This window comes from Hippopotamus amphibius, chromosome 3 (assembly GCF_030028045.1).
Source record: "Hippopotamus amphibius kiboko isolate mHipAmp2 chromosome 3, mHipAmp2.hap2, whole genome shotgun sequence".
Taxonomy (NCBI): Eukaryota; Metazoa; Chordata; class Mammalia; order Artiodactyla; family Hippopotamidae; genus Hippopotamus; species Hippopotamus amphibius.
The window spans coordinates 64,062,110-64,074,917 of NC_080188.1; the positions used below are offsets into that span (position 1 = coordinate 64,062,110).

Here is a 12,808-nt window from a genome sequence, read left to right on the forward strand (position 1 = left end):
ACACACTTGATGGTGACTAGAGAAGGTTTATCAATACATTTGGAAGATGGAAAAATTTTACCAAAGGAGGAAATTAATTCTGGAGGATAGGCTGCTGAAAGACATTGGGAGGAAAAAAATATTTGGACGTCATTAGGTGTCTCCCAGGGAGATACCAGTTGGCAAAATAGCTGATTTCAAAAAGTTAACTCTTCTCCCCAAGTTTCCTTGTGAACTAGCTTGATTTATATTTACCTCCTCAGAAAATATTTTAACACTTAAAGATTTAGCAAGGCAACCACAAAGTAAAGACATTACATACTTTCCCCAAATAAACAAGCTAATTGTAAAATTTCATCAAATACAAATGGAAGGTGGTTTGTTTTGTTTTGACAGTTTCAAAATATTTGAAGAAAGGAAATAATTCTTTTCCCTAGGAGGCCTACCTGTGTTTCAGGGTTGCTACACTCCTTGTCCAGAACTGCAGGCATAATTTGGCATGTAAGTGTATTTTCTACGGGGTGTGTTCATGTTTTACCCACTTCTCAAAAGTGTCAATAGCCCTGAAGAATTTTAGCCCACTGCGCTAGATCATCTTTGGCAGCCCCTTCCAGCTCTCAGTGTACAGTAACCCCACGAAGTTCTGTTCCTCCAGTCTAGGTTTCTGGAAACCCCTTCTCACACATGCCCGAGAAAGCATCTGTGACTGACATCGAGGTGAGGCTCTGAGAGGCCGGCTGAGCGGGGAGGTTCCCCCTGGATGCAGGAGACGCAGGGCAGCGGAAGGGCGGGAGGCAGCGGGCGCCCCGAGTGCGCTCACCCTTCCAGACACAGGCGGCGGCGCTGGGGCAGCTCCAAATGCGTCGAGAAGTGTAATCCCTCCGCTAAGTACTTGGCTCTCAGGCTCCAATCACTAGTGGGAGCTGGAGAGGGCAAGTGAGAAGAAAAAAAAAAAAAAAAAAAAAAAAAAATTCCAGAGGCAGCCGAGGAGCGAGTAGAAGAAAAAAAAAAAAGTCCCGCGGCGGCGGCGGCAGAGCAGCCACGGCGGCCAGAAGTTGACGGCGGGGCCGGGCGCGGGGCGCGGAGTGGGCGCGGGCCTGCGGGGCGCCAGGCGCGGGCAGGGGACCCGGGACCGCGGGGCGGCGGCGCCGAGGACACCAGTGCCGGGGCGCGGAGGCGGGTAAGACGGGCGGGAGGGCGCCGTTCTGGCGTGCGGGGGGCGGCCGTGCCGGCGGGAGCGGGAGGGCCGAGGGTGGCGGGGGCCGAGCGGCGGCCGGGCGGCAGCCGGGCGCGGGGCTGGGCGCGCGCGCTGGGGAGAGGAGAGCGAGCCGCACAGCCGTGGAGCGGCGGCCGCCCGGGCTTTGTGCGCGGGCGCCTCCGCCTGGACCCCCCCCCCTCGGACCTCGTGCCCAGACGGGCCGGGAGTCCGGGGCAGAGGCGGTTGCGGGCGGGACACGTGCTCCGGAGTTGGGGAAGGAGGGACGCGCCGAGGCGGGGAGTCGGGGACCGAGGGATGGGGCGGGAGGGCAGCGCCGGAGTCGGGGAGGCGGGACGGGGAGCCTCGCCGGCTGGAGGCGCAGAGCCCGCCGAGGCGGGCCCCGAGCCCCGTGCCCCGTGCCGAGCCACCTGCCTCGGACGCCTCCCGACACCCAGCCTCCTGGAGGGAGAAAGTGCGCAGCGGGCTGGTCCCGGCGCCTCGGACCTGGCTCGACTCTGCCGCTAGCGCCTCTGTTCCTCAGGCGGTTGCTCTGTCTGTCTCACGTTCTGGTGTTTCTCTGCCTTCTTCCTCCCATTCTCCCTGTATTTCTTTCTCCCTCTTCCCACCCCCTGTGTCTCGCTCTCTCCCCCTCTGTTTCTTTTTCCCACCTCCTTTTCTGTCTCTCCTCTCTCTGGCTCCGTATCTTCCACCCTGCCTCCCACACTTACGGTCTCTCTCTCGCTTAGAGGCTGACTTTCCGCACCTTGTCTCACCGTCTCTCCTCTCCCCTGTCTCTCGCTCTCTGCGCCCATCGATATGCTCGTCCCCGTTCCTGTCTGAGCCTTGCGGTGCTAGAATTTTCGAGGTTAGAGAAGATCCTCTGGAAGTTGTCCGGTGCGGTGCTTTATTCCTTTTGAGCCGCAGCACTCCAGCTGGATCCCGGGGTCCTTCGTTATTTTTTCTCCACAGAATGGGAACACTGGTTTCCTTGAGTTATTAGGAATCGCTCTTTTCTTAGTCACCTTTCCACCAAGGTGAGGTCAGTGACCGAACAGTCACAAAGGTGCCCGTGAAAGAAAACAGAAGAGAGCTGCTGATTGCCCCTGACGTATAAAGTGAATGTACCAAACATATCTGCAGTGAAGCAGGTCCACCTGAGAAAAGGTTCCTAGATTCTGGAAAGAAACACAATACTTTTGAGTTTCCACTCCACCAGTAGTGAAGAGGAGTGAACTGAAAAGTATTTCAAAATAATTTGAAAGAGCACTTAAGGAAATTTCTTGCTATCCTAAACTGATGCCAACTAATAACTGTTTTCTTACATACATTTTTTAGGACTCTAGTGACAGCTCTCCTAATTATTGTTTTGGGAAAATCATGGGAAACGTCTTGTGTCAACTGGGACATTTGTCTTTAAGAAAATATTCAGTCTTTGTACTCTTATACCTCTTTACACTCTAGTGGTCAAGAATTATTTCTAACTGCAAAGAAAATAGGAAAGGATTTGTCAGTAATTTTAAAATATGAGACATTCCAGAGATCAATAATTTCTTTGGAAAACGTTCACTATAAGGATGTTTTGAAGGATATTACATCTTAGTGAAATATGCAAGTTATTACACACTTAGACCATTGTGCGATGCAAAAAAAGGTTGTGTGCTGTAAGCAAATCATAGCACTGATGGTTTTTTATGGGAAACATAGCTGGGAAATTAATTGCTCTGATTTTCACTGTTTTCTTTAGGCATGCATAATGTACCTTTGTTTTTAGCAAAATATGGCCTGGGGCTACACAACTTGATACAGTGTGTTATTTGTCCAATCTGAATTACCATTTAGAAAACCACCTTTTCCTTTTGGTCACAAGATATGAGTTGATATGATCTCATTACTCGTGTGCTGGGGTCTGCTGATGAATTTTAGTAGCACTGATTTGTGATTTTAAATCAAAATGTTAGTTTTTGGTGAGTTAAAATCTTGATTTATGTCATGTTAGTGAATCATCACTATTTATAGGGGCCTTGCCACCTTGTCTGCCAGGTGCTGCACAGCATTTAGCCTGGGCAGGGTTGTCTGAAATTGCCTGTTGGATTATTGTCCCTGAGTGACGTGCTGGTGTTCATATATGAACTCATGGTATGTTCATATGTGCCCTTCAAAATGTTCCAGTCGTGAAATAATATTTATTATAAGGAAATTGACTTAAGTTTTTTCTTCATAAGCTTTGAAAACTGCATAAGATGACCTGATAAATTTTTTGTTACAGTAAATGCTGATTGTATTATTTATTGAAAAAGTATAAGGTAATTTAAAATGTGATTTTTGCGGGGTGCATGTAGCACCCTTCACTTTTCCTCAGCACTGGGCTCACATTTATCATTTAAATCTAAAGTCAGTTGTCATCTACTCCAACCTAGCAAAGCCTTTGCTAATTTCTGTAAGCCTCCTCATCTCCGCCTGTCTGGCTTCTACCTATGCCTCCTTCAAGTGTTCACCTCTCTATATGATTACTTGCTTGGCTCTTCCTCTGGCAGTTTTCTCATTGAGGTGGGATAGTGTCCTTTTCTTCTTACCTTCTCTGCATTTCAGATGCCCAGCACATCAGATGCCATATGACACTCTAAAAATCCCCAAAGGATCATTTTCTCTCTTCCAATTTATTTCTAACTTGTGATTCTAACCCTTTGTAGATGCGGTAGCTCAAGGGAAATACTTTCGTATGGTATAATAGCAGAGCATAGACTGAGGGTTGAAAGAATCGTAGAAAGCATCTCATTACACATGAATACTAAAGATGAAGCAGATGAGGCCCAAAGAATTTGACAACCATGCTTAGAACTAGACAGTGAAGCCGCATGGGCTGTACAGCTGAGAACTGATGTTATATTCACTGTGCCACAGTTCTTTTTACTGGACTCATGCTTACTTTCTTCCACTAGAAGTCGATAAAATTGTCTATTATTAAAAGAAAACAGTTGTTTAAACTCTAATAATTCCATCTCATGCCAGCCAATAAAAGTCATACATGAAAAGTATCAATTTGCAATAACTTATAACCATGTTATTCACATGTGTGGAGGTGATATTTGTCTTTTAGAACATTGACTCCTAAAGTGCTTTCATGTGTTAAGCATTGTTTTGATTGCTGACTGTCGTCTTGGGCAGACTGATTACCTCTACCTGCAAAGAAGATTGAGGCTCTCTGGACTTAAACTGTCTCCTCTATAACTTTCAGTGTGTATGTTTAAGAGGGCTGGGGAGAGAAGAAGGAAGTTTGGACCAGATTAAGGGCTCTTTTTGAAGTTTTTCTTCAGAGACCATCAATTTAACTCCCAGAACAACTGCAGATTCATCTGTTTTACATATTAGGCTTCTCTCTGAGCTTTTGTTTGAAAAAAGGTTAACACAGTTTAAAAAAAGCTCGAAGATCGCTTCACTTGATGTTTTCCAATCTCCCTTCCAGTTCTTGAATTTCATAATCAAGGTAATATCTAGCTTTTAAGTCTGGGTGTCTGGAGGATAGTTGATAAAAGTGTTAAAGATATAAGGAGAAACTGCTTTTGCTTGAGAGATACTAATTTCAGGTTTCCATATGATAAATTTAATGTGAGGGCAGAAATTGGAGTAGAGGTGTTTTAACATATAGATGCAGGCCAGAATTCATGGGGAGGAAGGGGCTAGGGCTAGAAATAAAGATTTAAAAGTCATTCACACTGAAATAATAATTAAAATTAAGGAAGAGTAAAGCTTTTTAGGAATAGATTCTGGAGAGGGAAGTGAAGATTTGGAGTGGGAGACAAGGACATTTTGTTACTTCTGAGTAGTTTGAAGCTCATCTGTAGTATTAAGATAAAAGTAATGCATGACATATCAGGCGTAATGTTTTCTTGAGTTTTAGAACATCCACTTACATGTCAGTTAATTACATTCATTTTTACTTAAATGTTTGAGTGCCTACTCTCTGCCAGGCATTATTCTAGACTTTGGGACATTGCAGCCATAAGAGGCACAAGATCCTTGCTGTCACTGAACTCTCATTCTAGAAAGTGGAAACACAATGAACTATAAACAAGCACATGAGTAAGATCATTTTCGGAAGTGGAAGTTGCCATTAGGAAAATAAGACAGTGATATGACAGCAAATGACTGGGGTTACTTTATATGAGGTAGTCAAAGAAGGCCTCTCTAAAGATGTTCCTGAACAAGGAAGAGCCAGCCCAGCGAAAATCTGGGAGAGCTTCGGACAGGGGGAATGTTAAGGCTGTCTCCAAAGCAGCAGCAAGCTGGGCACACGGGCAGTTAGAGGCAATGATAGAAATGAGGTCAGAGAGATTGCCAGGCCCAAGATAAAAAGAATGCATTTTATTCAAAGTACGTTTTATTGAACCACCCTGGAGGATTTTAAACAGAACTGAGCAGACATGACTACAGACAGAGCATGTCTGTCTGTAGTGTGAGCAAGAGTGTCTGAAGATGATACGGGAGCTATGAGAAGGACCTAGCGGAGTGTGGTGGTTTGGCCGAGGGTGGAACCCTCAGAGATTGATCAGACATAGTTCTCACTGAGGAAGAGTCATTGGGTTGAATTGTGAGTCATGATGTGTGGTCCCCGCTGAGGCCCGGCCGCCACCCCCCCCCCGCCCCCCATTGATCTGTATTGCGGCAATCCACGGGTTCAGTGGTTGCTTCTACTTTTTTTTTTCTTTTAAGTTGCAGACCTTAGCACCTCACAGTTCCCAGATGTCTCCTCTTTACCTTCCTTCAGATATCTACTAGGCTGCAAGCAAGCTTCTTGACTTGGAGGTTGCAGGGTATCTTGGAAAGTGTTGTGGCAACACGTTAGGGCTCAGAGTGATTTTTGGACTACCTCGGGATGCTTGGTTCTTTCAGCTAACATCACTTCATTGTATGTAAAGTCTGTGTTCTGGTTGCAAAGGAAAGGAAGCAAGTCAGAATTCCTCTAATCATGTTTGAGTGTCGTATATTCCTATCCTTCAGCTTTGAAAATTTTGCATGCTTCTTGAAAGACTTCACTCTACCACATTTTAGATCTGGATCTCACCTGTTGTATCTCAGCCCTTTGCAAAGAGCTAGTATATACTAAGCATTGGGTAAATATTTGTGGAACGCTGTTGGATATAGTCTATTAGAGACCCATAGTTTTGACTCCGCTGACTTTATTTTTCCTGTCTTTCAACAAGTATATGGCTGCATGTGCCTTCAACTTTAGAAGATAATAAATAGCAAGTTTGGATATGATTTTTCTGCAGGTTGCATTTACTTATTGGCTAAAGAAAAAGAGATACAATCCAATATATCTCTATAACATTTCTTGCCTGGCTGTCTTGAGATAAACATTTTAGTCATTTTTATAGCAGTTAGACAGATATGGACTTAAACAAGTACAGACACATCTGTCACTAGTTAATTTGTTGATTTATGAACCTGAAGTGATTCCAAGGAAGTCCCTAATGATGGTGCCTTTGTCTAAATTAATCTCTTGATAGAAATCAGTGAGTTTTATCTAACTAATAGAATTTACAGCCTTCTATAAAAGGTACTAAATTATCATCAGTTTCTTTTCTGGAAACAAGCTACTGTTCTGATGTTGTCCAATAAACGTTTAGCCACAGTGGTCCAGGTAGTGGGGGATTATCCCCAAATCCTCCCCCTTATTAAGGAGTGTAGTGCTCTACTCAAAAGGGCTTAGAAACAACTTGGCATTACTTTGCTTTTATGTATCTAGCAGTTCTCTTTCACTGCTTCTCTACATCCTTTTCAGTTGAGTCTCTTCTGTCGTCTCTTCCTGTGTAACTTTATTTTGCTAAAACCTCATGGATTATACCCGTTGGCTTCTGTCTCAGATATTTTCTGTTTGCCTCTCCCGATCTGCTCTTGACCCTTCTATTTTATGCTCTTTGCCCAGGGTGATACCTGGCTCTGAACCACGCTGGTTTCCAGATGGCTTAGGTCACGGGGAACCTCCAGCGGGAGGTGAGAGGGAGGGTGGAGAGAGGGTATTGGTTCTTCAGTTTGCTCCTTCCCTGATAGATCAGCTTGGGCTGCCTGTGTCTCTGCACAGAAAGTCCTTGCTCCTCTTCAGGCAACCTCTGTGTCAGTTTCTCCCTCAGGCGTCTAGTGATCTCTGGAGTTCCTCTGCTTTTACTACCCTGATTGTGCTACCCTTTGGGTTCTTTTACACTCCTACCTATACCTTATTTAATTGTTTGTTTGTAAATAAATCCTCTTCGTTTATCAGAAGTTGTAACAATTAAGGTCCCATTTTCTGTTGCTTCAGCTTCTGAAAGCCATCTTGTTTTCGAAGCCTTCTTCGATTGCTAAGAGCACTTGGCTCCCCTTAACTCTGTTGGACATCCTCTTTCCACCCCAGATTATATGCTTCTATCCGTGCAACAGAAAACTTACATTGTTGTTACGTACTTTTTTGTCAGTCAGTTTATGGGCTTACATTTTTTTGCTTGATAGTCTGTAAGGCTTCTACATACGTAGTTTAGTTGTTTCGCTCACCCTTTTGTTCATGTATTAACACAGTGCATGTTTGTAGAGTCACTGTTTAGGTCCATACACTGTGCTGGGAGTGGATGCAGAAAGGCAGATGTTTGCCCTTACTTGGGTTGAGGATTGGGGAGGGGACAAGAAATAAAAAACTAAACATAACAGGAAATAAAAAGCTAAACATATTTACAAATCGAGTTTGTGATTTATTAAATGACCACAGAGAGGGAAAACAATCTAACCAAATTTCTCTTGTTCAGTAACTCTAGAAATTTTTAGGCCTAACACCATTGCAAGTTACTTCTGTCTCATCCCATGTTAAGTGAGAAATTGTGGTTATGAAGCAGTATGAGCTCTCTGACTAATTCAGATACACAATTTACATATAACAGTATGTTTTACTTGATTGCATTGTTTTCTTGCTGTGTTCCATGGAACAGTGGTTTTTGGAATGTCAGGTGGTATAGCCCAGGAAGGATCCCGTGGGTAGCAGTATAGCCTACTGCTGAACTGTGGGGACTCAGGACTTTGACTGCTTTTTTTTTTTTTTTTTTTATCACTTAATAGGTGTGTGACCTTGGGTGAGTTACTGAATCTTCTGTGTTTCAGCTTCATCTGTAAGGTGGAAATGACAGTAATAGTGATTACTCCATAGGTCTGTTTGCGGATTAGAATAGTGAATATTTGTGCAGTGTTTAGAGCAATGTCAGTTACATAGTAAACACCACAGAGGCATTTGATAAGTAAATAAATGATCAAAGAAATCTGGGAATTGCTGATATTCTTAACCTGAAGCCTTCTCTGAGCCTTAATTACGTGAATGTGCTTTGTGACCATCCCCCAAAGGGGTAGTTGACCTTGGGGCTTATATTGGTATTGTTCCCTGCATATATCATTGGACTGATGTTCCTCAGGAAAAAAACACTTGTGGAAAAATTGGTGCAAATAATTGGCTAAACATTTGACCAGTCTGTTGTCTCCTGAGAGACAGGACTTATTCCTCTACCTGTCACACCTGTTACAGAGTGGGAACCCAGTTCCTGTTCCCCCTTCTTTCCCTCCTTTTTCTTTTTTAAGGTAAAGTGAATGTTTTTCTTCATTACCCAGGGAAAGACTTTCTGCCTCTTGTAGATGTGAGTATACTCAGGGCCTCTGGGGCTCACTGAGCCAAGGTTTACAGTCTTTTAAAAAAAACTGCTGGACTTCCTAGATGGTGCAGTGTTAAGGAGTCCGCCTGCCAATGCAGGGGACATGGGTTCGAGCCCTGCCCTGGGAAGATTCCACATGCCACGGAGCAGCTAAGCCCGTGCGCCACAACTGTTGAGCCTGTGCTCTGGAGCCCTTGAGCCACAACTACTGAGCCCATGTGCTGCAGCTATTGAAGCCCACGCGCCTAGGGCCCGTGCTCCACAACAAGAGAAGCCACTACAATGAGGAGCCAGCGCACCACAATGAAGAGTAGCCCCCACTCTCAGCAACTGGAGAAAGCCTGTGTGCAGCAACGAAGACCCAGCACAGCCAATAAATAAATAAAATAAATAAATTTATAAAAAAAAAAGTGTAAAAAAAAATGAAAAAAAAAACTGCTTATTGTTGTATTTTTCTTAGAAAGAATACTTCTTCTTTGAAGTCAACTTGGAAAATACAGAGAATTGTAGCAATTAAAATTACTTTCTTCTACCACACAGAAATAGCTTCTTATTAATAACATTTTGGGTCTTTTTTTCTTTACAAAATTGGGAGCATAATATAATATGGTTTTGTGTCCTGCCTTTCTTTTTCATTTGACTTTATTTATAAAATATTCTCAATCTCAGACATGTAGTGACTTCTGGCCTTCAGATGATTGGTAATCTACATTTCAAAAGAGCTTCCTTCCTTACTCACCCAATTCTGTGGCCAGAGACAGTATGAAAATAAAATGGTGTATCTAGAATGAGTTTCTTATTTTAAGTATTCTCGGAAATTGGAACCACCTGGTAAGCAGTTGGCAATTCTGTTTGAGACCTGAAGTAGGTGACCTCAGGTTGCTTCATTTATGAGTCATGCCAGTGTTCTAGCCAGCAGCCAGATGGACACACAAGAGTCAATGACCAGGCTGCTTTGGAGGCATTAACTACTCATCCTGAGTGACTGTGAGTGAACTTATATCATGTTGAGATTAACTAGGAAAAGTTATCCAGGGAAACTTGAATTATTCCAGGAGAAATTTAACTTAATTTTTAGATGATAAATTTGTTCCCTCCATTGAATGTTGGAGGTGTAGGATTCGAAGAATATACTGCTATGAAGGACAGACATTCTCTAAGAATTTTATCTTGTCCTGTAATTTTATAATTTTGAGTGAGAAACTGTTGCGTTTATGTCAGTACATAATGTAAAGACTTCAAAAATACTAACTGTTGTAGGTTTTACTCTGGGTACTTTATAAATGATGGATGCTATTGTAATTAAAATAAATCTGCTCAGTAAGTCCTTTTCCATTCAGTAAACTTCAGCAGTTTTAAATCTTTATCACTTACTCTTTAAAATACTTATCTTTAACATCTGTAGCAAATGAAAATATTTAAATTCTTTCTGAAGAAGAAAACCATGCTATACTGTTTAATTGAATTAAATTAGCTTTTCATGGAAATTTACCTAGGAGCTGTTTCTGGAACCAATTTGGAAAATGATCTTTGTATTCTGTGGCATTTATGTTTGATTATGTTTTTCTTAGTAATTCTCAATGGACCTGATTCACTCCTTGCTTCAGTCATCAAACCCTTGCAATTTTTGTAGGCAAATTAGGTATTTCCTACACCATAATTATGCATATTTATGGAATAATGTATGCTTCCTTGTTAAATAAAGAGGGTATAATAAATTCTTAATTCTATAACTTAGAATTATATAAATTTTATCACTTTCAGCATTCTATAGAGTAAGTTAAGGCTGAGATAAAAGTCATATATAAATTAACGTCTTTCCAAAAATGTTCTATAGAATTTGTTTCGACATCTTTTACTAATGAAAGCAGGTGCTGTTGTTTCTAAAAATAGAAGATTATCCAAAACTTCTTGTCAACGGATTGCCTTGGAACAGTCTGTACTTTAGGCACATCAGAAATTTTGTGCATATGTTTTTTACACTACATTTTCTGCATTCTCTCTTACATTGTTATTTTACAGAGCCATGAAGAATTTGAAAATTGCTCAGAAAAACTGAATTTTCAGGTTTTCTAGTTACAGAATTTATCCTTTGTGATCAACAGCATGGGGATGTATATTATATTCTTGGACCAGGACTATGACTTGATGCCTTTATTTCTTGAGTATTTCCTACTTAGCAGTTTAAAGATATTTGAAACATATTTAGCTTAAAAAAGCAAAACAAACAAAAAACCCAAAAACCTCTGCCAGTATCTGCCACAGTCTGGATGTTGAGTTGCACCTCTTTTTCTCCGCAGGCCTGTGAATACATGAATGCTCATTTACCTTCTCTTTCACTCTCCACCTTCCCACTCTCCACCCCCCTTACTTTTTCTCACTTTTGCACTTGATTTGAAAACACTGTTTCCTCTGCCTACATTTTCTGAGCCATAGGGGGTTAAAATATGCTCATTTCTGTGACCCTGAACCTCTAGAGTATTTTCAAAATCCTTCCTAGCTTTACCATCCTCTGACTGATTGAAGTTTTGAGTAAGTTAGCGTAATTGGAATGATTTGTTATTCTGTAGACATAATCTTAACATACTTTAATAATATTATAGAACAATAACAGCAAGATGCATTTGTATTTTATGAAATTACTTATTTAATATAATTTCATGCATACTATTTTTATGAAATGTGCATGTTTTAAACATTTAAAGAAGTGGGTTCTCGTGGCTAAAAAAGTTAAAAATGACACAAACATCTTACATAAAACATTGTTAGATATAACTTGAATCTGGACAATTTTCATTCCTTTATGCATTTCTTTGACATATAATGCAATTATAGATGTTTGTATAGGTTTTTACCAAATATCTAGCTTCTATTTTATTTGAAATTTTACATATTTATAAGTGTGGCTTGAAAGCTGCTTTTATGCATTCTTAAACATTTTTCTTATAACTTACTAGCATGCAGCCTGGCTTACCATGGGACCGTGAATTCCTTTTTTGACTCACTCTCCTAAACCTGGAAGGTATAATGCAGTCTAACAATAATATTTTACATCTTTAGTTTGTGAATAATGTCTTTCTTACAAATGGAATTATTAAATATTTATGTAATATGAATAAACCTGATGCCATAAGTGTCAAAGACGTAATTTGAGTCTTGCTTGAAGGGGAAAGATGTTTAAAATCATAGATGATACACCATCAAAAAATAAATGCAGAGTATAAGCAGATGGAAATATGGGAAAGACAGAATGAAAAGTCGATGAGCACATTTATGAAGTGACAAGTTGAGTCAGTCTGTTATTCTGTCTTTAGGTGATGCCATCAGGGAATACGTTAGGGAAGGGTATGCTGGTGTTCCATGATTTCCCTTTTAAAATTTAGTAGTATAGCCTTCAGATATCTTAGTTTTCCTCAATATAAACCAGTGCTCTCTTTTTTGGAACTGATGAGAATTTTTCAGTTTGTTTAACTTCTTGGCTTTATACTTGTATATTCTAGTTGAAGTTACAGCAACAGTTCCTTAGCTCTGTATGTCTTGTCCATACTTTCCATTGTTGTATAGAGTCTGTGAGTTTTGATATGTCTAATGTTTCGTTGTAACCGTTACCTTTCTAGACTGAAAGAATGCACATCTATCTTGTTTTTCTTCACAGGGCTGTCCTGTGGTCCACTTGATCATTTATTTGTATTTGCTTAGATTTTCCTCAGTTTCTAAATCTTATTTCCCCTTCTTCCTTGGTGAAGATAGTTATAATTTTTCATTCATCAGCAGGTATTGGAGTGCTAGGCTGTGTTAGACTAGAACTGTATGTAGTGTTTTAAGTAAAAATGAATTGTGGTTTTCAATAGGAGGGAGAAGCATATTTCTTGATCTTGAGTGATGTCAGTGCCATTGTTACCTTTGTTGGCTGTGGGAACAATTAACACAGTGACTTTTATGCTCCTTTTTATGATAACTAAGGCCC

General features: G+C 41.2%; 1 protein-coding gene across 3 annotated transcripts in view; it reads left to right on the top strand.

Annotated features, from left to right (window-relative positions):
• The first annotated feature begins 765 nt into the window (after positions 1 to 765).
• The window catches only part of BMPR1B (bone morphogenetic protein receptor type 1B), a 417,039-nt gene continuing 404,996 nt past the window's right edge, over positions 766 to 12,808 (top strand). For 2 of the 3 annotated variants that reach the window (XM_057725928.1, XM_057725927.1), the window contains exon 1: positions 767 to 1,159. The gene's annotated coding sequence lies outside the window, so the exon portion shown is untranslated. Of the gene's footprint in view, positions 1,160 to 12,808 lie in introns of all 3 variants that reach the window. The other variant, XM_057725929.1, reaches the window with a different exon arrangement.